General features: G+C 45.5%; 1 protein-coding gene and 1 long non-coding RNA gene across 3 annotated transcripts in view; one reads left to right on the forward strand and one right to left on the reverse strand.

The window, feature by feature from the left end:
• Positions 1-24221, forward strand: part of Tango6 (transport and golgi organization 6) — a 168372-nt gene that overhangs the window by 139683 nt on the left and 4468 nt on the right. The window lies entirely within an intron of this gene.
• On the reverse strand, positions 2847-24221 carry Gm34197. 2 transcript variants are annotated; one of them, XR_387997.4, is made up of 3 exons: positions 23664-24221; positions 6894-7056; positions 2847-4320 (listed from the first exon to the last, which is right to left on the reverse strand). It is a non-coding gene; the product is annotated as a predicted gene, 34197 (long non-coding RNA). The 2 variants fall into 2 exon arrangements; XR_879149.2 differs by lacking the exons at positions 2847-4320; positions 23664-24221 and adding an exon at positions 5306-6506 and having other exon boundaries at positions 6894-7863.

Raw genomic sequence — 24221 nt, forward strand, 5'->3', positions numbered from 1 at the left:
TCCTGTGTGTTTTTGTCTGTGGCTAACCTCTGAAGCAGGCAGTATAGCTGCCTGCTTTACAAAACAAAACAAAACAACCCAGAGAATCCGGAGAAATGGCCAGGTGAGTAAGAGCACTGGATGGGCAAGCATCTCCCTGTGACCCCAGCTCTCAGCACAGGAACATGTGTACTGAGGGGCAAGGCAGCGAGGACAGGATGGCCAGGCCACCAGTTTAGCTCTAGGTTCAAAGAAATGAGAGAGCAAGGGGGTGGAGGGAGAGTGAGCTATACCCCTGACATCCTCCTTTGGCCTCTGCACATGTAAACAGGTACATGTACACATACAAGCACACATGCACACATGTGTAGTCATATACACATATGCACATGAACCACATTCAGTGCACTGATACACAACACACATAATCACTCACACACAGAAAATAAATAAATAAATATGTAGCACAGTGATGGAACACTGGCTTACCATGCACAGGCCCTGGGTTCAGTCCCCAGCACTCCAAAAAGACAAAAGGAAAAAAGAAAGATGCATCCTTTGGAAAGCAGGATTCAGGGTTTCCATAACTTCACATTTCTAATACCTAAGGTACAATTCAAAATTGCACAGGCTGGGGCTGGCTCAGCAGTGAAGAGAGCTTGCTGCTCTCAGGAAGGATCCAGGTTCGGGTCTTGTCACTGGCATGGTGGCTAACAACTGTCTGGAACGCCCTCTCTGGCCTCCAAGTACATTCATTGCACACTTGTGCTACACAAACACATAAAATAAAAAATAAGTAAACCTTTTAAAAAAGTTACTGGATGTATTTAAAAGAAAAAAGAGACAATGAAAAAATAAATCAGTTCAAAAGTAGAAGTTACCAATTCTAGGAACAAAGGGTTTTGTTTCTTTTTAAAGTACTTAAAAGTAAATGCTTTAGCAGAGCCAAGGCTATAAGGAACCTGCCTGTTATTTCCAGTGGGAACGAAACACCAATGCTCACTGATTCTGTACTCAGTGACTTTATAAAGTGTAACTACCATGAATAATGGAGAAATGGAAATAAAGCTACATATATAATAGGAAGAAGGGAGCAGCCGGGCATGGTGACACATGCCTATAATCTCAGCCCCAAAGGCAAAGAAAGACAAGAGGATTGCTCAAAGCCAGCCCAGTCTACACAGCAAGCCAGAACTACGTAACAAAACTCTCAATTAAAAAAACAAAAACAAAAACCTGGCTGTGGAGGGGCCACTGGTAGGATATGTTGAAGAGGGGCTCAGGAGTTCCAGGCCAGCCTGAGCTAGACATATTAAACAAAAAAAGGCCTGGTGATGCTCACCTGTAACACTAGCCCTGGAGAGGCTAGAAGAGGTAGGAAGAGCTTTGTGAACTCAAAGCCACCCTGGTCTGCTCAGGGAGTTCTAGACTATCTATCTATCTATCTATCTATCTATCTATCTATCTATCTATAGTGAGACCACGTCTCAAAACAAACAAACTAAAGTGATTTAGTGTTGACTATAAAGTATCTACATAACTTGTGCCTTCCGCATAGTTTTCCCAGAAGAACTATGACAGCTTAGCTTCTTTTGCATGTAGTTTGCAGTGACCAAGCATTTTGTTCTGAAGCTCATGTGTGAAGAGGTATGTAGTGGTACACATCTGTAGTCTTGGCTCTGGGAGACTAGGCAGGAGAGAATTTACCTGAGCCATCTTAAAACCTGCCTCAAAAGACCAAAAAGAAAATTCCTCCTTCCAGCCCCTAACTTTAACGCCAACAGAGTACTCTCTCTCTCTCTCTCTCTCTCTCTCTCTGTTATGTCTAGTGGGAGATCAGCAGTAGACTTTGGAATTCATTCTTTCAAAATGAGAAAAAAAAACAATTATTTTCTTTTTTTTTTTTTTTTTTTAAAGATTTATTTTATTAATATATGTAAGTACACTGTAGCTGTCTTCAGACACTCCAGGAGAGGGCGTCAGATCTTGTTGTGGATGGTTGTGAGCCACCATGTGGTTGCTGGGATTTGAACTCTGGACCTTTGGAGGAGCAGTCGGGTGCTCTTACCCACTGAGCCATCTCACCAGCCCACAATTATTTTCTAGTATGTATTTACTGTGGGGGCTGTGCATGCCACAGCGTGTGTGTGTGTGTGTGTGTGGGGGGGGGGGTTATAGGACAGCTTTCAGGAGTTCATTCTCTCCTGCTAACATGTAAGTCTTGGGGCTCAAACTCAGTCATCAGGCTTAGAGGCAAGTACCTTACCCACTGAACCATCTTGCTTCCTGGAGGAGGAGGGAAGGAAAGATCTTAACAACAGGTCATTTATTTGAAAATAAAGCAAGCCTGCAGTTTCTACAGGGGTAGGTGTTTGGTTTTATTAATTTGATGGTTGAGTCAACTTCTGAATCAGATGCAAGCTTTCATCCTGCAGTGACTTTTTGTTTCAAGTACAGCATTGGACCGTTTTGTTGGATTTTGTTTATTTGGTTGGTTGGCAGTTTGTTTTGTTTTGTTTTGAGACAAGATCCTTTGTAGCCCAGGCTGACTCAAAACGCACTATGTAGCCAAGGATGGCCTTCAACAGGATCCTCTGCTTCCATCGCTTGTGTGCAGGGGTTACATGTGAAGACCACCATGTGTAGCTTTTGTTTTTTGAGCTGGGGTGTCTTAGTCTTTATTGCTGTGATAAAACACCAAGACCAAAGCAACATCCTGAAGAAAGGGTTTATTTGACTTACACTTCCATATCACTGTTCATCATTGAAGGAAGTCAGGGCAAGAACTTGGGGCAGGAGCTAATGCAGAGGCCATGAAAGTTGCTTATTGGCTTGCTTACTTGTCTTGCTCAGCCTGCTTTCTTATGGAAGCCAGGACTAACCAGCCCAGGGATGGCCCCTCCCCCATCAGTCACTAATTAAAATAATGCACAGGTTTGCGCACAGCCCAACCTTATGGAGGCATTTTCTCAACTGAGGCTCCCTTCTCTCTGATGACTGTTGCTTTTATGTTAAAGCAATGACATAAAACTAGCCAGCACACGGAACCTCTATAAAGCCCAAACTAGCCTAGAACTCACGATGATCTGCATCTGCCTCAGAGTGGGATCACAGGAGTGTGCCATCATAGCTGACATCCAGTGTTAGGCTCTGGTGGTAGAAGCCTCCCTCTTAACATTGTTATCCGGAAGGCACGAGTGTCTGTACAGTTCATACTCAATAAAGACCAGGCATTTAATTATTAATTTAATTAATAAGAATTAATCTTGTGTCCGGCGTTGTTTGTAGTGTCATTGGAGTTAAAAGTTGTCATGGGATTTAAAAGTAACTTAAGTTTCTAAGTTGTCTTTTGCTGGTCTGTGTACTGGGCGCTGTCCGAGGGGGTCTGAGGGGCTCTGAACCAACTGGAGCTGGCAAAGAGTTATCGATTTCTGAGGGAAAGCCAGAGTAAGGTGGGCTGTTGGGCCTCTTCCGTGGCTCCCACTGCCCCAGAGTTGGTGGCAGGTGGCAGGAAAGCTTCAGGAGAGAAAACTTCCCTGGAGCATTACGGCACAATAAGACAGGCACACTCAGGTGATCTTTGGTGTCTTTGGCGAAATAACTCCTGCACTTTCTTCCTTGTGGCTAGGACTTTATAAACATGTTGGGTGGGTTGGGATCTAGAGGCAAGTGCTTTCTATTGGCTTGGTCTGAGATGTTAGGGATACCTCCTCTGTATGTGGAAGGACATCAGGTGTTGTCCCCTATGTGACTGATTGTCACAGTCTTCTCAATGGGGTGTGGTGGTCATGTGTTTCCCAGGACAGGAACCAGGCCGTGAGAACGCCTCCCATTCTCAGTTATGAGAATTGCTGGGGTTCCTGAATCCATTGGACCTTAGTAGGTCCTCTGTCTGGAGTGGTAGCACAGTCCACAGCCCCCAGTCTTCTACGAACCTTCCTTTATCCTCTCCAACTCATCAACCAAGCAACACTAAGTGACTGTAGATTCTGTCGCATTGACAAGCAGTATCAGCCATCATTAGGTCTACCCTACTGCATTATGGCCTTATTTAGAAAGATGTGACCATTACAGTGACCCTGTTTCTAAACAAGGTCACATTCTGGGGCACTGGATTTCAGGACTTCAGTGTAGCTTTTTCAGGAAGTAGAAACACACAGATCCTAAGAGTCCACGGCCCTCGCTCTTCACATCCATCCTGCTCCATTGGTTACTGCTGTCATCTCAGAAGAGCCTGTGCCTAGTATGGAGTCTCCACTCTTCCTCTCCTTTCCACCTTCCAGCTCCAGCAAGACAAGAGGAGCAGTTCTTCTGTCATGCTTACCTTGAAAGAAGTCAATTCTGTCACATGAACAGAGAAAACAAATGAGAAACCCAAGGAGATATACATATGTATAGTATGTATGTATGTATGTATGTATGTATGTATATAGTGTGTGTATATATGAAGTATGTATGTGTGTAGTATGTATGCATGTAGTATGAATGTATGTATGTCCATATATATACATGTTGTATGTATGTACGTAGTAAACAAGATCCTGGTGCAAATTCTGGTTTTTGTGAAAATCCCTAGACCTCTGTAACCCTCTTTTCACGTCTGTTGGATCTGTCTGACACAGAAGTGCCCAAGGGAGGTGGCTCGGCATGTATGAGCCCCTCTGACTCTCAAGGTTGTCATCTAAGAGCAGTGATGATGGTGGTCACCAGTGGCCATTACAGTGCTGTGCTGGGCTTCTGCTGCCATCGTCACCACTGCACAACCTGCTAAACTCTCTGGCCCACTTATTGGTTATTTTGCTCTAGGGTTGTATTTTTCTTGTTTTAGTTTCTTTTGTGATTAGATTCTTTTTATTCCTTCATTTCTTTTTTTGTGGCAGAATCTCCTGTAGCCCAAGCTAGCCTCGAACTTGCCGTGTATCCAAGGATGACCTTGAACTCCTGATCTCTGCCTTCACCTCTCATGCTGGGATGGCAGGTGTGCACTGTCATGTTTAGTTTATATGGTGCTGGGCATAGAATCCCAGGCTGTTGGCTCACGTGCTAGCCAGGTACTGGACCCACTGAGCTACATCCCCAGTCCTTTCTTTATTTCCCCTCACCCCTGCCAAGGCTAATCAAACTCAAGATCTAACAAATACTAGGGAAGCATTCGGCCACTGAGATGTCATAATCCCAACCCCTTACAGTGACTAGGGAAGCACTCCACCACTGAGATATCATAGTCCCAACTCCTTGCAGTGACTTTAAAAAAATCTACTAAAGATAATTTTATAGACTGATCAGATTATATCCATATGGAAGGATATGTAATTAACTTGATATCTATAATTTTACAATTAAGTTTATTGTAGCTGATGCATAAGAACACAAAAGCACATGTACTAATGGAATGACTTGTACTGTTTTATACATTCATAAAAACACTTTTGGCTCAGACCAAGTACAGTATCATGCATGGATGTGTACAATAACTTTAGGTACCTCACATTTCATTGTGCCAGGCACTCACCTGTCACCATGGGTCATCTCAAAACAAAGGATTTTTTTGTTTGTTTGTTTCTTGAGACAGGGTTTCTCTCTGTAATCCTGGCTGTCTTAGTACTCACTCTGTACTGGCCTTGAACTCAGAAATCTACCTGCCTCTGCCTCCTGAGTCCTGGGATTAAAGGTGTGTATCTACCACCCGGCAAAAGTGGTCGTGTTTTAAGCCAGGCCATCTGACCCTAAAACCTATGCTCTGCCTGCCTCTACCATCCCCTAAATTTACTAGATGGCCTATGTTGTAAAGAAAGGGCACAGAAAAATGTTTAATATCTGTGTATGGTGTATGTGCATGTGTAGATGTAAGTGTACATCTGTGTGGGAGCACATGTATACGCAGATGTGCATAGTCGATGCTGGTGTTCTCAAGTACTCAGTTTTATTTATTGAGGCAGGGTCTGTTGCTGAACTTGAAGCTCACTGATTCTAGCTAGTCCAGCCAGCCAGCTTGCCCTGGGGAACCCCTGTCTCTGACTCTAAAGTGTAAGGATTATAGGTGGCTCCTACGCCTGCCTGGAGTTTTGTAGTAGTACAGGGGATCCAAACTCTTGTCCTCATGCTTGTCCAGGAAGCATTTTCCCTAAGCCGTATCCCTAGCCTCCTAAAAACACTATCTTAAAGCAAACAATTTCACTAGTGATACCTGAGAGTAGACAGTAGTCACTCTCAGGTTTAATTACCCACACTAACAAAATGTAAAGTGACCTCTCAACAATTGTCTGGAGATTTAGAATGTGATGACAGTCCCAAGGCTTCTGGAGCAAGCTGTCACATGTGAAAAAGAGTGGCTCCCATAGGCTCATGGATTTGAATACTTGGTCCCCAGCTGATGGAACTGTTAGGAGGTGTGGCCTTGTTGGAGGAGGCGTGTCACAGGGGCGGGCTCATCCTCAATGCCTTGTGCTTGTGGATCTGATGGAAGGTCTCAGCTTCTGCTCCAGTGCCATGCTTGTTGCCGTGCTCCCCGCCATGGTGGAAACCCTCTGGGAACATGAGCCCCAAGTTAAAATTGTCGTGGTCATGGTGTTTCGTTATAGCAATAGTAAAGTGACTGAGGCAAAAGGGATGTCTCTTTTCTCCTATGTACATATTGAGACGATTGACTTACTCTGTTGTCTCAAGCCTGATTTAATCTGCTGTCTTTTGCTTTCAAGGAGTCAATCAGAACAGAAGCAGTTTTCAAAAGATTGTTCCTACACATTAAAAACAATGTTTAGCTGGGCAGTGGTGGCACACAACTTTAATCCCAGCACTTGGGAGGCAGAGACAGGCTGATCTCTGAGTTAAAGTCCAGCCTATTCTACAGAGTGTGTTCCAGGACAGCTGGAGCTACACAGAGAAACCCTGTCTCAAAAACAATGTTTACTCACCAATTAATGCCGGTTTTTCCAAGGTCCATCATCTGCCAAACCTGAGGTGCATTTGTGGGGTTGCAGCTGTCAGATCATAGCCTCAAGCCCTGGAGTTAGAGATTAAAGTGACTTCAGAGGCATGTTCCAGGGGCACATTTGTCCAAGGATCTGAGCCAGGAGCCTGAGAGAACAGGACAAAACGGTGTCAGGAGAGGAACGGTGCCAGGCCAGGGACAGACACAACCCAAGGAAAGCTGGCAAACTGGAAAAAGGCCAGGCTGGGACGAGCCAGGTGGGGACAGGCTCCTAGAAGGCCACTGTGGCAGACACAGAAAAGAGGTCATGTGACTGTATGCTGTCTCCTACGATTTCTTAAATCCATATAAATTATATATCATAAAATTCACTCTTTTAAATGAGGAACTCATCACTATACTAAAGTCACAAAGCATGCAACCATCACCACCATCCAGTCGCAGAGCATTTTTGCCATCACAAGATACAACCCCTCTCTGGGCTGGGGTTGCTGTGTAGCTGAGGAGAACCTTGAATTTCTGGTCCTCCTGCTTCCACCTCCCAAGTGCTGAGGGACTGCAGGCATGTATTACCATGCCCATCTTCATTAATTAATTAGGTAATCTTCCAAACTAGGCTATGTGAAAGTGAGCAGGATGCTACCTGTGACTATACACAACACCAAGTCAAGATAGGCTATCCTGAGAAAACCAGAGCCATGACTCCAAGATTCATCCACCTGTAGGTCTTTTGTGACTGTTGTTCCCACGTTAGTTCTTTTTGTTCTACATAATACCACTTTTAAAACCCCTTCCTGTCATTTCAAGAGGGACAGGTGCATTTTACTTTCAGGAGGTATGAAAGGTGGGCTTAACTCAGAATTTGTTTGGATTAAAATAGTAGATACCATAGGGGACTAATATCCAATATATATAAAGAACTCAAGAAGGTGGACTCCAGAAAATCAAATAACCCCATTAAAAAATGGGGCTCAGAGCTAAACAAAGAATTCTCACCTGAGGAATACCGAATGGCTGAGAAGCACCTGAAAAAATGTTCAGCATCCTTAATCATCAGGGAAATACAAATCAAAACAACCCTGAGATTCCACCTCACACCATTCAGAATGGCTAAGATCAAAAATTCAGGTGACAGCAGATGCTGGCAAGGATGTGGAGAAAGAAGAACACTCCTCCATTGCTGGTGGGATTGCAAGCTTGTACAACCACTCTGGAAATCAGTCTGGCAATTCCTCAAAAAATTGGACATAGTACTACCAGAGGATCCCACAATACCTGTCCTGGGCATATATCCAGATGTTCCAACCGGTAAGAAGGACACATGCTCCACTATGTTCATAGCCGCCTTATTTATAATAGCCAAAAGCTGGAAAGAACCCAGATGCCCCTCAACAGAGGAATGGATACAGAAAATGTGGTACATTTACACAATGGAGTGCTACTCAGCTATTAAAAAGAATGAACTTATGAAATTCCTAGGCAAATGGATGGACCTGGAGGGCATCATCCTGAGTGAGGTAACCCAATCACAAAAGAACTCACATGATATGCACTCACTGATAAGTGGATATTAGCCTAGATACTTAGAATACCCAAGATATAAGATACAATTTGTGAAATACATGAAATTCAAGAAGAACGAAGACCAAAGTGTGGACACTTTGCCCCTTCTTAGAATTGGGAACAAAACACCCATAGAAGGAGTTACAGAGACAAAGTTTGGAGCTGAGACGAAAGGATGGACCATCTAGAGACTGCCATATCCGGGGATCCACCCCATAATCAGCTTCCAAACGCTGACACCATTGCATACACTAGCAAGATTTTGCTGACAGGACCCCGATATAGCTGTCTCTTGTGAGACTATGCCAGGGCCTAGCAAACACAGAAGTGGATGCTCACAGTCAGCTATTGGATGGATCACAGGGCCCCCAATGGAGGAGCTAGAGAAAGTACCCAAGGACCTGGGGGGATCTGCAACCCTATAGGAGGAACAACAATATGAATTAACCAGTAACCCCCAGAGCTACATATGTATCAGAAGATGGCCTAGTCGGCCATCAGTGGAAAGAGAGGCCCATTGGTCATACAAACTTTATATGCCTCAGTACAGGGGAATGCCAGGGCCAAGAAGTGGGAGTGGATGGGGAGGGGAGTGGGGGAGGGGAGAGTATGGGGGATTTGAAATGTAAATGAAGAAAATACCTAATTAAAAAAGAATAGAAAATAATAATAATAATAATAGACACCTAGTATGATCTAGCTAAAGTAAAGACGTGAGCTTTTTTTTTTAATCATTTTATGTGTGGGGTGTTCTATCTGAATCTGTATCTGTGCATTTTGGTGCCCACAGAGATCAGAGGAGAAGGGATCACATCTCCTGGAACTAGAGTAGATGGTCATGAGCTACCACGTAGATGAAGTAGGTACTGGGAATCGACTTGGGTCCTCTGCAAGTTCAGCTAGTCCTCTTGACCACTGAGCCTCCTGTCTACTCTTCTTGCGTGTGGGCTCCATGCCCTTGCCCTGCAATCCAGCTCTTCTGAGGGAGGTGGCATCACTGCTGACCGTGACTCACTGTGCAGCATACAGTACTCAGAGCACCCAACACTCAGAGTCCTGTTCTGGCTCCAAAGGCAAACATCACAAATAAGAGACATGACGTTCCAACTAAGATTGTAGGGCCATCCGCAGCTTCCATGGGCTCAGTGGGGGATGGGATTCACAGTCTGTATGAAAGTGGGTTCAGTCTCGGCGTTGGTCATCTGTGAGAGGTGAGTGCTGTGGACGTGAGTGTGTGCCCTTCACTCCTCAACAATGACAGATGCGTATGACACTGGGAAGATGAGGCTTTGGCACCTCGCTGCGGCCATTAAGCCTCTTCTAGTGACTGACATAGGTGACAGCTTGTAAGACCTAACACTGAAACTTCTCTGTTCCTGTCCCCCACATCCCCATTACACAGACCTGCATGTGGGAGGCCTGGCTTTGACTTCTGGATACCTCAGTGTCTGTAGAAGGCCTTTTCCTCATCCTTCTCATCCTTGTCTAAAAGGACCAAAAAGATTCTCTTTTTTTTTTTTTTTTTTAAGATTTATTTATTTATTTATTTATTTATTTATTTATTTATTTATTGTAAGTACACTGTAGCTGTCCTCAGACACTCCAGAAGAGGGAGTCAGATCTCGTTACGGATGGTTGTGAGCCACCATGTGGTTGCTGGGATTTGAACTCCTGACCTTCGGAAGAGCAGTCGGGTGCTCTTACCCACTGAGCCATCTCACCAGCCCCAAGACTCTCTTACTTATATATATATATACTTTTATTTTTTTTTATTTTTTTGGTTTTTCGAGATGGGTTTACTTATATATTTAAAGCTCCAGAATTTTTGGATATAAGAAGTAGAAAAGATCTTTGAGATACTTAATGTATATACCACAAAGATGTCCATTGGCATAGTAACTCGTGAGTTTCTCCTTTAAAATAAGGTCAAATAAGTTTGGAAAGCCCTAGAGATTCAGTTCGTGTTAGCCATCATAAGAATCCAGACGTCTCATATTATGAATGAAGGAAGGGCTTGTGGGTTTTCCAGAGTTTTCCAAAGCTAATGCCAGGAAGCAGCAGTACTGGTTTCCTGGTGTCTCTGGCAACCTGCATTGCCAAATGCTAGTGAAAGTCAGCTTCTTCCCGCTCTCCCTGTGTTTAATTTACTTGTTCATCAGGAACAAGATTTGTCATGTTATCGAGGGCACCTTAGTGACATCATCAAGATCTGTTATGTTACCCAGGGTACCTTAGGTAACATTATTAAGGTGAGTCAGTATACAAAAGAGGACCAAGGCTTGAGACCGAGGACATGGCTTAGTGGGCAAGAATCCTCAGACCCAAGCTGGGCAGGGGCCATGTATGCTTTAATCCCAGCACTCAGAAGGCGGAGGCAGGCAGATCTCTGTGAGTTTGAGGTCAGCGTGGTCTACAGAGCAAGTTCCAGGACACCCAGAGAGAAACCCTGCCTAGGTGGTGGAATACGCAGACATGTATTTGGAATCTCCGTGCTCCACAGGCACATAGGAGGCAAAAGTTCACGGGTTAGACACCTGCATACTTAGCAGAAAATCAAGAGACTCCTGTTTCAAACAAACAAAAGGCAAGGACCTTTACCAAGATTGTCCTCTGACCTCTGTACCTCTACACTACATTTACACACACACACACACATGAATGTACACACAAATACATATCCAGAATCAGGTTTGCAAGAATCCATTCTATCAGCCTTGTCTAGATCAGACCAATGAGTTTTTATTAGGACATATATTGTTATAACCCCTTTTTATAGTATTGCCTACATTCTGCTAAGTAGAAGGGATAGCTGCTTACACAGCAGGTGTGTTTCTTTTCTCGTTTCCTTTTTTTTTTTTTTTCGGTTTTCCGAGACAGGGTTTCTCTTTGTAGCCCTGGCTGTCCTGGAACTCACTCGGTAGACCAGGCTGACCTCGAACTCAGAAACCCGCCTGCCTCTGCCTCCCAAGTGCTGGGATTAAAGGCGTGCGCTACCATCGCCCAGCAATAATGCATGTCTTATTCTGAGTTAGCACCCTGTTCTTTCTTCTCTGTATTGAGGTTGGGTCATTGCAGTGGCTTAGAAACACACCTGTTGCCGGGCGTGGTGGCACACACCTTTAATCCCAGCACTTGGGAGGCAGAGGCAGGCGGATTTCTGAGTTCGAGGCCAGCCTGGTCTACAGAGTGAGTTCCAGGACAGCCAGGGCTACACAGAAAAACCCTGTCTCGAAAAACAACAAAAAAAAGACATTCATTATTCAGTTGCTCTTGCGTGTAGAATCTCCATGAGTGGGGTAGCTACAGATACAGACAGACTCAGGTAAGTGCTTTTGGTAAATTCCAAACAAATCAAAACACTCTTTCTCGATATGCATAGTAGTTTCCTCAAAACAAAACAAAACAAAAACTACATGTGTATGAAAACTCCCCAAAAGACTTTGACTGAGCACGCACTGTTGGGCATTTATTATGTAACAGCACTGATGTCTGCGTGCTCTCCATGAATTGACCCATTCTGTCTTTGTAACTATTTGGTTTAGGGTCTAGTTTCATGTGCCTGTTGTTAAGATGAAGAGACTAAGGCAAGGAAGATAGGTTAACTGTCCCCCAACTGTCCAGTGGTAGCTTCAGAACACAGTCTCAGTCTTCTGTGTCCCTGTCATCTGAAAGACCCAGAAAGGTAGTGTCCTGGATATTTATTCTACAGATCATGACCAGATAAAGGCTGTTTGAGATCTGTGAATCCATAATATCCAAAAGGAATCCAGACCAGGTCACCTCTCCCACCACAGTTCCTGTCTACCCAGGAGAAGGACAGAGGAGCTGTTGGAGGGTGTTTGGGCTGGCGTTGGGCCCAGGAGCCCTCCAGGACCTGTCAACAAGTCTTCAGAGAACACAGACAGGAAACAGGCAGGTTGCCTTTGTCCTTCCTCATGTCCCTCCATCTCTTGCCAAAAACCCAGCCCTAGATTTTGCATTTAGCAAGTTCCCATCACAGAGAAGATGAGAAATATCAGGGAGCAGAGAGAAAGCACAGGAGACCAAACCCCTTCCAGGTTGCCAGGCTAGGGAGAGTCTTGGGACTTTTCTCCCTCCGAAAGTAATTACACTGCTGTGACAGGTGTCTGGGTGGCAAACATTCCTCTGTATCCCTTCCTCTGAAAAGAAGAAATCCTGAGTACACTTGTCTTGGGGTGGTGTGAGATGACACCAGTTTGATACTGGGTAGACTGGGCAAGGTGGGACAAACGTAGGAAGTGGGGGTGGGAGGCAGCCCAGGGACTGGCTGCACCTACATCTTCTGTGAGTGTTCTGGTGCCGATTTCCCCAATTGTGCATAAGGACAAAAGTGATGACTCTGGCCCTGGTGATTGTCAGTGGGAAATTAACTCACGATGTTGGTTGCTTCCAAACACGAGTGAATTAGACTTCCCAGTAGTGCCAGTTGATAAGGAGGTATATGATGTTACAGGTTAAGCTCTACAGAATGAAAATGAATGTGAAAAAATTTTATGAAGTTAATCATCTGTTATAGGCTCAAGACAACCCAGTAAACTCTGGTATGCATCATTCACAAAAGGTAGCCTAATAGAAATTAAGGTTCATTTTCAACAAAAATTAAGACAAGAATGAGAAATGAGGAGGCTAGCCAGGCTGTGGCACTCAGGATACAGTCAGGTGGATCTCGGTGAGTTTAGAGGCCATCCTGGTCTACAGAGGGAGTTCCATAAAAACTGAGGCTACACAGAGAAACCCTATATGGAAAGAGAGAAAAAGAGAGAAGGGGCTGATGAGGGGCTGGAGACGGCACAGTGGTTAAGAACACTGTCTGCTCTTACAGAGGATCTAGGTTCAGTTCCCAGCACCCACATGGAGGCTCACAGCTGTCTGTTACTCCAGGCCTATGAGATCCAACCTCTCCTGACCTCTAAGGTCATACATACATACATAATGGCATACACACATAGCACAGTACGTTTACTCAGTGCATTTATTGGTGAGATAGTCATACACATACTACAAATAAAATCTTTTTTGGGGGGGGGGGGAGGGGAGGATTTGGTTTTTCGAGACAGGGTTTCTCTGTGTAGCCTTGACTGTCCTGGAACTCACTTTGTAGACCAGGCTGGCCTCGAACTTAGAAATCCGCCTGCCTCTGCCTCCCAAGTGCTGGGATTAAAGGCATGTGCCACCACCACCCAGCTGAAATAAAATCTTTAAGTAAGTAACAGTTTTTAAAGAGCAGGAGTTGAAGGTCATCTCCAGCTACTTAGTTTGAGGGCTGGGGAGATAGGTGGCTCAGTGGACAAAACATTTGCTGCAAGACTGACAGCCTGCATTTGATCCACCAGACCAATGTCTGAAGGAGAGGACCAGGTCCTTGTTGGTCGTTGTTCTCTGACCTCACCACAGGCACTGTGGTCTGAGTCTCCTCCACACAAAGTAAATAAACGCTGTAAGTCCTCTTGTCGCTCACTGTTCATTGCCCTGTGGTTTGTGTGCTCAGGCAGTGGTTCCTGGGGAAGCCCACACCCTCCAAGCGTCTGCACTGAACATTGCTAACACTCACTAATGACTAATTATACCTCAAAACTCTTTAGGTCCTAAATCCTCATAGCAACTCTGTGACAAGTAGGCTCCCAACCTATCCACAGATGGGACGCTGGGGCACAGCACGCTTATGTCTCCATGTTCAGGTCACGAAGCCAGCAGAGGTAGAAGTAAGGGGCCAGCTCTGCTCTTCCTGAAGGGTTTACCTGACCAAGCCTGAGGCTGTACTGGAGAAACATGTGAACTGTTAGAGATGTGTTCAGACACAGATGGCTTCCCAGGACCCCTTTGCTTCACCACTGGGCTTTCTTCTGGTCTCCAGTTCTCCTGAGTTAGCGGGTATTGTGTCACTGGAATGAGGAAACGGAAGCCTGCCACCTTGTTGAGGCAGGTTTTTCTTTTTGTCTCAACTGAGCTTCACACTGTAGGCTAGCTGGTGGGGTGGGGAGTTCTGGGGAAGGCTCTCCCTGTGCTGAGAATGTAATGCGTGCTCCCAAGTCCAGCTTTTATGTAGGTTCTAGGGGACCCAACTCAGGTTGTAGAGACGGCATAGCCATCTCACTTGCCTGGGAGACACAGTACAAATGTACATGTAAGAGCTATTCTCTGTTCTGGGAAAACTTCTTTGTTCATAATTAAGAAAATTCCAAGAAATATAGTCCAAGTCTCTTTGCCTTGTCATTGGCACTTAGCTGCATCTTGGGCAGCCTCTTAACACATTGACATTGAAGTAATGGTAGATCCCTACTAAGGCTCCTGTCAGCTTTTTTAGGTCTTTTATTGTTTTGTTTTTCAGCTATCCTGTGCTGCCTCATCCTTATTTGTATTAGATTACTGATTCTGGGGGGCTGGGAGGTTGCTTGGGGGGTGAGTGCTTGCTCCAAGATCATGGGCATCTGAATTCACACCCCCAGCACCCACAGAAGAGCCAGTGGCAGAGACAAGCAGGTCACAAGAGCAGCCAGGTTTGCAGAAATGAGTGGTCAGTGGGAGACCCTGCCTCAACAAACTGTATGCTAGAGGAAGGTCTCCAAAAGTGACCTCTGACTTTCTCTCTCTCTCTCTCTCTCTCTCTCTCTCTCTCTCTCTCTCTCTCTCTCTCTCTCTCTCTCTCTCACACACACACACACACACACACACACACACACACACGTTGAGTTTCTTGTTGATACATCATTGTTAAGTCGTCAGAATCACCTACAAAGTATAAGAAGTGTTAAAATTTTTAAAGTCATAAGTCCCAAACTTTAAGAATCTGATTCTTAGGAATCTGGCAAGTTCCAGACATTTTAAAAGTTTTTCATCCAGGCAGTGGTGGCGCCTTTAATCCCAGCACTTGGGAGGCAGAGACAGGCGGATTTCTGCGTTCGAGGCCAGCCTGATCTACATAGTGAGTTCCAGGACAGCCAGGGCTACACAGAGAAACCCTGTCTCGAAAAACAAAAAACAAACAAACAAAAAGTTTTTCATGGGGGTTCAGGGAGCAGTTGGAGAGATGGTTCAGCAAAGAGCACTTGTTGTTCTTCCAGAGGACCTGGGTTCAGTTCCCAGCGCTCAATTGGCAGCTGGCAGCCATCAGTAGATCCAGTTCCAGGAAGTCTGACACTCTCTTCTGACCTCCACCAGCACCAGTCATGTATGTGATACACAGACATCCATGCAGACAAAACAGGCACACATGCAAAATAAAATGTTTCATAGAGGCAACGGCTGTGGCTTGCCTATCATGCACAAAGTATGTCCCCCTATACCACTAAATAATACTGAGGCTTTTCATTTGCATCAGTAGATTAAGTGTGTGTGGAGAGGGGGGGGTCACTAACTACTTAGACAGTATCCCTTGGGGGCAATGTGTCCACCCTCTGTGGTGAGGGCCGGGGTTATAATCTCTAGCATGTTTCACACTCCCATGTGCATTAGCAAACAATACAGACCCTAGCCTCATCCGTATGTCCACACGTCTGGTTCTCTCCAGCCTTTGGTCAAGCTCTACAGCCTTTTCTTCCTGGGTCATTGCAGCACTGAGTTCCACTAAGCAGATGATCTAGGGTCTGCAACCAGCACTTTCTCTACCTGCAAAGACCTGGCTAACTCCAGGGACACCCAGGCTGTTTGAGCAAGCTAAGATTATAATGATTCGGGGTGTCCCAAAGCAAACTGGCACTTCCTGGAATCAGACACTAGCCAGTCAGCTCCCCCTATGCCCTACTAGCCAGGCGCCATCCAAATAAGTAAGGTCGGCAGTGCAGGAGAGGGACAAGTCCTTCCTGCAGAACAGATTTCCTAGTAACGGGCACCTTTAAAGGCAAGGTTTGTAGAGTCGTCAAACTTGGCAGTTACCTGTTTGAATAATAAACCTCTAAACCCCAGTCCCAGTTATGTAAACTGTGATCGATAATCCCTGTGTCACAGGATTCAGTGGTAAAACCGGTGGAAAGGGCTCAGCCCCGTGACCAGTGTAGAACCACCAATAAATGGCAACAGGGATCTGTTTCCTGCCCCTTGGCTGTCTGGCAGAATGCTTTCAGGGAAGGAAGGAAACAGGACCTCCACCCTTGGCAGGTGTCTGCATAGAGATCCGGGGATTGGAAGCAATAAAGCCTGTCTCCAGGTGTGGCAGCTAGTGCCCTTTGAAGGGTGAATTTGTCATGGATCTCTGAGATGCTGCCAGTCTCGCAGCAGCAGCTGCAGCCACCTTTGCACAAGCTCTGGCCATTCTCCCTGCTGTCTTTGTTCTATTTCGGTGCCTGTGGAGGTGCAGGGAAGCTGCTGTCTTCCTCGGGTTGCTATTTAAAGACATTCTGAAAGAGGCTGCACTATTCCTACTGCAGTGGCGGCTGTGGCTCCTGCTCCTGCCACAGAAGGCTGCAAGCCCTGTGGCCGCTGAAACCTTGGGTGGAGTGCCTCAGCAAAAGCTAGCCTGGAAGCACACACATTAGACCTGGGGACTTCTGCTCTCTGTCTTTTGTTTAGGACCCTGAGCCGTCATCTCTACCAGGAGCTTACAGCCAGCAGCCACTTTGATCTCTGTCCCTGCACTGCCTCACCTACCTATATCCCTGGAAGGATTTTTAACCAGTTAGCTTCTCCCTTGTTCTCCAGGGAAAGTCATGCGCAATACTCCCCTCCTCTTCCACCCCATCGACAGTTCACACTTGGGATTCTTTCCCCATTGTACAGCTAGGCACAATCCAGGAGGGGTCAGGGTGACGCTTGTCTCTAGTCTAATAGAAATATTTTGAAAATAAATGCTCTCTGAAAGGCTCAGTAACCTTCAGTTAATAATAACAGCAGCTTGGGCTTTAGTGAGCCTGTGTTCTCTAGCCACCAGGCGTGGATAGAATCCCTTAGGTGGCAGGACTCCTGCCCCTCTGCTGACTTCCCTGCACTCGCGATGCAGTGTCTCAAAAGCCTGGCCTTGCTGTTGGTTGGAGTCAGCCCTAATTTCTTTTTCCTAGACCTCTCAAAGCGAAGCTTTAGATTTTATCAGTAAAGTAGCTGGGCCAGCAGCCGCCTCCATTTGGCTCCCCCAACTACCCCCTTTCTCATTATGGTGGAGAGGCTGCCTGCCTTGTAGGCTTGGAGCCCAGGCCTGTTTGCTGGCCTCGCAGAATTCCCCCAGTGCCCTCAGCGCTGCACAGTAGCACCATCAGATGTTTCAGTGTGACACACATGCCACTACCACCTGACCCACACTGGCCCCTACACTGCACTGAAGGTTTCCTAAGGTGCACAACTCGCTGTAGCTGTTTTATACTACAGAAATTCTGTGTCTGTCTGTTACACACGAGTAGAAATTGAACATATTAGGTGAAATGGAAAGCTCTCTCCCACCTGAAACCTCATTGTTCCTCTTGTTCCTTGTTGTTCTTTTTACTTACACATTTTAGTGATGATTTAGACAGAATTGTTCTTTATGAGTTATAAATAGTTGTGGTCCTTCAAATTTCCTATCTGCCTTTTTGTTTTACCTTGTTTGGTTTTTTTGAGTCAGGGGTTTTCTGTGTAGTCTTGGCTGTCCTGGAACTCTCTCTGTCGACTAGGCTGGTTTAAAAAGCACAGAGATCCACCTGCCTCTCTCTCTGCCTCCCAAGTGAGTGTTCAGATTATATGTTTTATAACATTAACTTTGGCTGATGGGATGGCTCAGAAAGTAAGGGTATTTACTAAGCATGAATGGTAGGTACCCTGATCTGGTCCCCAGACCCCACCTAAAGGTGGAGAGAACCAATCCACAAAGGTATCCTCTTACCTCTATGCACATGCATACACATTATTTACATACAATAATAAATAAATAAATGAGCTGGGCATGGTGGTACACACCTTTAGTCCCAGCACTGATGGGGGGGGGAGAATCTGTGAATTCAAGGCCAGCTTGGTCTACAGAGAGTTACACGATAGCCAGAGTTACATAAGAGACCTGATCTCAAAAAACCAAAACAATAATAATAATAATTAATAAATAAATAAAATTTAGGGTCTGGAGAGATGACTCAGTAGTTAAGCACATGTATTATCTCATGCAGAGGACCCAGGTTCAATTCCCAGCACCCAGATTGGACACCTTACAGCTGCTTGTATACCCAGCCACAAAGGGGTCTGACACTCCTCACCTTGGCAGCAGGCCTAACTCTAATGTACAGACCAACACACATATAATTAAAAACAAAATAAATCTTTTTTTTTAATCTAAGGGAGTAAGGGGACATTGAGATAACTCAGAGGGCAAAGGCACAAAAAAGCACTTGCCACTGTGCCACCCAGCATTGTGAGTCTGAGCCCTGGATCCTACGTGATAGAAAAGAGAGTCTCTACTGTGGCATACATATCCACATGTGGACATAAATGCCAAATAAATAAATATAAACAACTAACGTGTGTGTGTGTGTGTGTGTGTGTGTGTGTGTGTGTGTGTAACAGTAACCAGCCATCAAGGTGTGGCAAGCAGTGACACCATTTTGTTTTTTTCTCCAAATAAAGCCTTAGTGGGAAATAAATAAATGATCTTTTATTACGAAAAGCAAACTAGTGGTGGTGGCACACACCTTCATTCTCAGCACTTGGAAGACAAGGTGGGCCGCCTGGTCTACAGAGTGAATTCCAGGATAGCCAAGGCTACACAGAGAAACTTTGTCTCGAACTACTCTGTCCCCACAAAATTACAAAAAGCAAATATATACAAAATAAACCATGTTCCCAACTTACCCCTTCCTTTTCTGCCTGCTCATATTTGGGGCTTCTCTCTATTCTTTGTCTTGAGAGCCGTGTCTTTGCCCTTAGCCCCTGATAGCAAGCCAGATTTCTCAAAGTGTCAGTAATAATAAGGATCCTGGAGATATAGATATTTGCTTAAGAAAGCAAAATATTCTCACATGCGTTCCATCTGTTAGAGCCTACAATAGACTTGTAAGGGTGGCAGCAGATTGGCTTTCTGTACACTTCTTTGTAGTAGTAAGAAGGAGATGCAGTAGTGAGTGATATTTAATAGAGTCACATCTGCAAAGTCCATGCCATTGGGTCTGCCCCCCTTCTTTACTAGCTGTAGGGCCCTAGAAAAACTGGAGATGATGTTCGTGGCTTTCCTTTTATGATGATGTAGTCTTGTCTATTTATTTAGTGTAGGATGCCATGGCTCACATGCAGAAGGTAGAGGACAGTATAAATATATGGGAATCGTCTCTCCTAGATGTGGACCCCAAGGGGTCAAATTCAGGTTTCCAGGCTCGGCAGTAAGTGACTTTATTTGCTGAGCTACCTCATCGACATTACTCTTTAAAAGCTTTTTAAGGGACCAGAGGCTTAATTCAGTTGTAAGAGCACTTGTTCCATCAGGGTCTCAGAACATACACAGCAGCTTACAACCATCTGTAACTCCAGCCCCAGGGCATCTGATACCCTCTTCTGACCTCTATTGGCACCAGGTACATACATGCAGGCAAAAACATTCGCACACATAATAAAATAAAAATTTTTTTCTCCGGGCATGGTGGCGCACACCTTGCAGGCGGATTTCTGAGTTCGAGGCCAACGTGGTCTACAAAGTGAGTACCAGGACAGCCAGGGCTATACAGAGAAACCCTGTCTCGAAAAAACAAACAAACAAACAAACAAACAATTTCCAGCCTGGTCTACAGAGCAAGTTCCAGACAGCCAAAGCTACACAGAGAAACCCTGACTCAAAGCTACTCCCCCTGCACCCCCAAAAAGAATTTGTATGGATTTTCACAAGAATGTTTTGTGTAGAGGCTAGTAAGATGGCTCAGTAGTCAATAGCAGTTGCTGTTCTTGCAGAGGATCTAGGTTTGGGTCTATAACTCCAGTTCTAGGGAATTCAACACCTTCTTCTGGCCTCCATGGGAACAGGGCACATACTTGGTACACATGCACATGTAGGCTCTTGAAAATACCCATATTTACCCATAGGATAAACATAAATTGTTTAAAATATACATTTATGTCTAGCATGTTGGCACATGCTTGAATCCTAGCACTTGGGAGGCAAAGGCTCATCTCTATGAATTCGAGGCCAGGCTGATCTACATAGCTAGTTCCAGGACTACAGAGAGGGGCAGTGTCTCAAAACAAAACAAACCAGACCACAGTACCTGTGTGGCTTCCGAGGCCACCTGCACACACATGGAGCATATAAACAAACTCATGCAGGCGCACATACATAGACATAAAGAGTAAAGAAAGAAACTTGGTTGTTTTGTTTTGTTTTTTAAATTTTTTTCCCTTGGGCTGGAGCTATAGCCCAGTAGGTAATACCTGAGTTCAGCCACCAGAACCTGCACCAGCGTTTGTCCTCTGACCGCCACGTGTATGTGCACACACTGGAAACATGCTACACACAAAAGAAAAAATTCTCTTTTTGTTTGTTTTTTAGAGAGTGCCTGGCCTCCGACTCTCTGTGTATGACCGCTTTGCTGCATGTATGTCTGTGCACCAGAGGAGGGAGTTGCATGTTCTAGAACTGATGGCGTGACAGTTGGTTGTGAGGCACCAGGTGGGTGCTAGGAATCGATCCCAGTCCTCTACCAAAGCTGTCCTGCTCTTAATCACTTTCATGGCAATCCTCCAGCCTCCGTGATCTTTCCTGATTCACACTCCTACTGCCATCTCTCCTCTGAGCTCCCCACAGAGTTCCTCTCAGACTTCACATGATATACACACTACATATGTAAGAAAAAAATTGACATCTTGTTTTTCTGCTTCTCCCTTATGTTTGAAATCATTTTTTAAAAAATTAAAGCAAGGGCTTGAGAGATGACTCGGGGGTTATGAGCACTGGTTGGCCTTCCACAGGACCCAAGTTCAATTCCTATCACTCACATGGCAGCTCACAGCTCTCTGTCTGAAGCTTCAGTTCCAGGAATTCTAGCTTCTAAGGGATCTATCCACATGTGGTGCACAGCCACACATGAGACAAAATACCCATACAAATAAATTGTATGTACATTAAAATAAATCATATATTTAGTGTGTGTGTGTGTGTGTGTGTGTGTGTGTGTGTGTTCATCTTGATGGGAATTGTGGCACACACACACCTTTTATCCTAACACTGGGAAGTCAGAGTAAGCACATCTTAAAGAGTTCAAGGCCAGCCTGGCCTACATAGCAAGTGCCAAGCTAACCAGAGCGAACATATCAAGACTCTGTCTCAAATAACAAAAATATCTCTGTGTGTGTTAGAAAGGTAGGTCTGGCTAGAGATTTTTTTTTCTTCCTCCCTGTAGTTTCCAAATATTCTGACTTATGGTTATGTGGCTTTTATAACCAAATAAATAAACATATTTAGGATCTAACAAGAAGAATACCTGCCATTTATTTCTTCTTTTGATCTTAACTCAAAGACACAGCTTTGTAGGAATGTTCTGAGCGTCCGGAAAGAGTCCTCGGCTGTTTTTCTGCTTTTCCATTTGAAAGTGCACCTGTGTGCCCAAGGCACTTCTGCTCACATGTTCTGTTTACTAAGCCTTCTGTGTCTCAGCCATGCCAACCCCAAACATTGCCCTTGTTGCTGAAACCCCCAAGCTGGTGAACAGGATGGGTGGGAAAATGGCTGTGTGTGGTACACAGTCGCCCCTGTCTGCTGGTGAGGCACCTCAGCTTCAGCCCTTCCAGGGAGGTTTCACACAAGGAAGCTGGTGCTGCTTTAAGCTCTCCTGACCTAGGGGCTAGGTGGAGGTGTGCACACCTCAGTATAGAGGACATGTTTAGCATTAGGTCCAATGTCTATGTGAGAGTCCAACTCCAAAAAGGAAACTCCCCTGAAACCACAAAGGGCTTCTTCTGTCCAGTGCTTTTGGCAGCCACCTGCTGCTCTGAGCCCTTCTGAATGAGAGGAGGCACCTCCCTCCCCACAAGCACACACTACCCATGCCCTGTCCTCTCCCTGCAGTTTTGGGGCTTGATTGGGGTGGGGTGGTGTGGGGTGTGTGTGTGTGTGTGTGTGTGTGTGTGTGTGTGTATAGATGGCAGGTATAGGGTATGTGTTGTATGTGTGTGTAGATGGCAGGTGTTGGGGGTTATAGATGGGGTGTATGTGTGTGTGTGTGTGTGGTGTATGTATGTGTGTGAGTATGTGTGTGTGGTGTGTATGTGTGTAGATGGCAGGGTGTTGAAGTCTTAATGAGAGCCCCCCCCCCACAGGATTGCTTGTATCCTGCCTACCTCAGAGGGTCCTGTGAATAACTTTACCTTTGAACTTTTCTTGTATTCAGCCCCTGATCCTTAGGATTTGGTGACAATCCTTGGCTGACAGGAGGCTTTGATCCTTGGGGAGTTCAGAGGAAGTCCCATGATATGGAGGAGGATTGGAGATCGGCACAGGAGGGGGGGCTGCTAAGATGGACCCGTTAATTAAGAAGAAGGCTTTGCTTAACACTCACACAGACACACAAAAAAAGCCCAGAGCCTGATGACAGGAGCTCAGCCAGGATGCCATGTGTTAGCACGAGCATGACTGTTATTTAAGACACAACAGTGCCCAGGAGAGATTCCTACCCCCACCCCAGGAAGAGCAGAATACCTGAGAACCGCCCCATTTAAAGAGGTAAAGCTGGCTTTCTTTGAGTGGTGGGTGTCTCCAGGAGAAAGAAGTCTTGCAGGTCTCTGAATGTAGCTCAGATGGCAGAGCGCTTGCCTGGCCCTGGGTTCAGTCCCTGCATGGCTGAAACCTGACCAGGTGACATGCACTGTACTCTCGGCCTCTGGAAGGAGGCAGGGAAGATTCACAGTCATCCTTGGCTGCCTAGAGAGTTAGAAGCCAGGGACAGCAAGATAGTTCAGTGGGTAAAGGCACTTGCTGCCAAACCTGAGGACCTGAGTTCAAGTCCTGGGACCCGCAAGGCATAAGAAGAAAACTTACACATGTGTGAGTCATGGCACATGTGCATTCACATACATATAGACATACTAAATAAATAAATATAGTTTTTATTATAAATATAACATTTTAAAATGCTTTTGCTTAGGGACGACTTTATCTCAAGTGGCTAAAGCCATTCCCTGGTACCACCCAATCGGTGTCACAGTGACACTCCTTTCACCAGCAGAACGTTGTAGCTTGTCTCCCTCCCACCTCCAAGGCAGGTGTTCTCCTTTGATCCTGATAATCAGGCACACCATTTACCTCTCAGTAGAGACCTCACTGTGTAACCTGTGCCTCCTGCCTCTCTGGGCTTTGGCTGCTAGAGGCTGGTTCATGGACCATCCATCTCTTTAGCCCGGTACATGGCCTGGGTACCACGTAGGCCCTTCATAATGATCAGAGTGAGTGGTAACTATGGGCAGGAGCTGTACAGTTGTCCTCTTTCTGGCATCATCTCATTTTCACTCTGCCAAAAAAGATGAAGACCAGTTAGCAGAGTGTGGGCAGGGCTAGTCAGGGTGGGATGCCCGTCTTACTCCTGGTGTGTCTAACAGCTCCTTGAGAAAGTCCAGGACAGCATCTTAGTGAGCTTGGCTCACGGGCTCAGGACTTAATGGAGCAACACTTGGAAAAGGAACAGACATGGCAGAACTACTGTGTAAGACCTGTGTTCCCATGCAAAACCAAAACACAAGGCCCCCACTAATAGGGAGGGGGTGGGGGCAGAGAGACGGTCCAGCAGTTGAGCATATGCTGTCCTTGTAGAGGACCCAAGTTCAATTCCTAGCACTCACATAGCAGCTCACAACTGTCCATAAG

This window comes from Mus musculus, chromosome 8 (assembly GCF_000001635.26).
Source record: "Mus musculus strain C57BL/6J chromosome 8, GRCm38.p6 C57BL/6J".
In the NCBI taxonomy this organism is placed as follows: Eukaryota; Metazoa; Chordata; class Mammalia; order Rodentia; family Muridae; genus Mus; species Mus musculus.